Source organism: Octodon degus, unplaced genomic scaffold (genome assembly GCF_000260255.1).
Source record: "Octodon degus isolate 3935 unplaced genomic scaffold, OctDeg1.0 scaffold00054, whole genome shotgun sequence".
Lineage (NCBI taxonomy): Eukaryota > Metazoa > Chordata > Mammalia > Rodentia > Octodontidae > Octodon > Octodon degus.
The window spans coordinates 4,685,258-4,687,092 of NW_004524630.1; the positions used below are offsets into that span (position 1 = coordinate 4,685,258).

At 50.1% G+C, this 1,835-nt stretch overlaps 1 protein-coding gene across 1 annotated transcript in view; it reads right to left on the reverse strand.

Moving 5' to 3' along the window:
* Positions 1-1,835, reverse strand: part of Mrpl15 (mitochondrial ribosomal protein L15) — a 25,937-nt gene that overhangs the window by 776 nt on the left and 23,326 nt on the right. The gene's annotated exons all lie outside the window — the stretch shown is intronic.

Consider the following 1,835-nt stretch of genomic DNA (forward strand, 5'->3'; position numbering starts at 1 on the left):
TGAGAAAGAGGTGCTGTTCCTCCTGCCATGTCCTGGATCAGCCTGCTGAAGCTCAGAGTTTCAGTGGCCCCCTCCAGGGTAGCTTCACGTTAGGACATACATGCACCAGGACCAGCTCACACCAAAACTCTTGGTGGCTCTAAACTACTTAGCCACCAAGCTAACGCTGGCTTGGGAGCGACCACTCTCGGAGGTTCTCCCTCCTAAGAAGGTGGCAGCTTTCAGATATGCATGCGTAACATGAAGTCTCAAGAAGTAAGAGTTTGGGGCTGCTGGTGCTCACCTGTAATCCTAGCACTAGGGAGGTTGAGGCAGGAGGACTGCTGTGAGTTTGAGGATGGCTTAAGTAGGCAACACAGTGAGTTCAAGGATAGTCAGAACTACATTGCGAGAATATGTCTCAAAAAGGGGGGGAGTTTGTTCTGTATCCTTAAGATGCAGAAATATAAGTTCACCAAGTGGGAATATTGACATCTCAAAAAATAGATAATGGGACCCGACTTACAATGTTTCCGGTGAAGTTAGGTGAACATCAGTGTAAAAGCCATTGCTTCTTTGGTTTTGGCTGCTTTGTGACTTCCTTTGTGGTCCCAGGAATCATCAGTGAAGAGCTTGGGCGTGGCACCGTCAGACCTCTGGTCCTTTCAGAGTGGAAAGCAAATCAGAGTGGGGTAGATGACCGACGAGGTTCACTGCACTGTGCGTTAGTAACTCCTACGCTCAGTGCCTGCTTCCTTCTCGGGCATTCTGTGCCCTGTATGACAGTCTTTCTGCCTTTCTCACTTTAGTGCCTCCATTTTCCCTGGCACAGGAGCACCTCGGGTTGTCGGGTGCATAAATTCACAAACCCCACGGCATCCTGACCAAGTAGCACCAAGAGCGAACCAAGAAATCCCCGAGTGCACATCTGGCCCCTAAGCAGCCGCCTTGCCCACCTCGGACACTGCCTTCGTGATGGGACACGTCTGCTTGCCTCTGGAGAGGCAGGGAGGAAGATTCGGAGAAGATTGCTTTCTTCAACTGAAAGCAGCTCAGAAGGAACTGCTGTGACCTGAGATCCCTCACGCTGGTCTGTCGAGGTGGGGGGGGACACTTTGTCCCCAGGAACCTGCATCTTACAGGTGGCCTCCAGACCACAGGTTCAACACAGAAAAAGGCAGGCAGCTCACTCTACTAGGTCTCTGTCCGGGAGCTTTTGCCAAAAGCTTCTTGCAGCTTCTTCAGCTCAGACAGTGACTGGCCATCCCAGGCGACTCAAGGAGCTATGTGTGGAGATGCCACCTACCGTTCACAAATGACACCCAGGAGGGGGCTGTGTATTCAAAGGGCGCCCTGGCCCATGCCGCGGGCTGCTGTGACTGTGGGAGGGAACCAGCCTTACAGCCAGGATCACAGAGCACAGGCTCCGAGCTGGGCTGTGGCCCAGTTCTCTGCCTGAAGAGAAGGAATAAAGCAGGGAGAAAGGAGGCAAACAAGTTGCCATTTTTCAGTTGTAGTTTTAAGAAAACTGCAGCTTCGAGATGCAAAGGCACCCAGCTTTGTGATGTTTCTTTGATCCCGTGGCCTGTTTTTGCTTTGCAAGTTCCTTGATTCTAAATCAAGTGAGATTTAGCTAGGCTTGGTGGCACACACCTATAATCCCAGCATTCTGGAAAGCCTAAATTAGCAGGAAAATCACAAATTGAAGCCCAGCCTGGGAAATGTAGTAACACCCTGTGTCTTAGTTACTTTTCTTGTTGCTAAAACAAAACACCTGAGACTCAAAGTAAAAGGTAGAAAGGTTCATTTAGCTCCTGAGTTTGTAGAGATTTCATTTCAGAGTTAGCTCCAAAGCA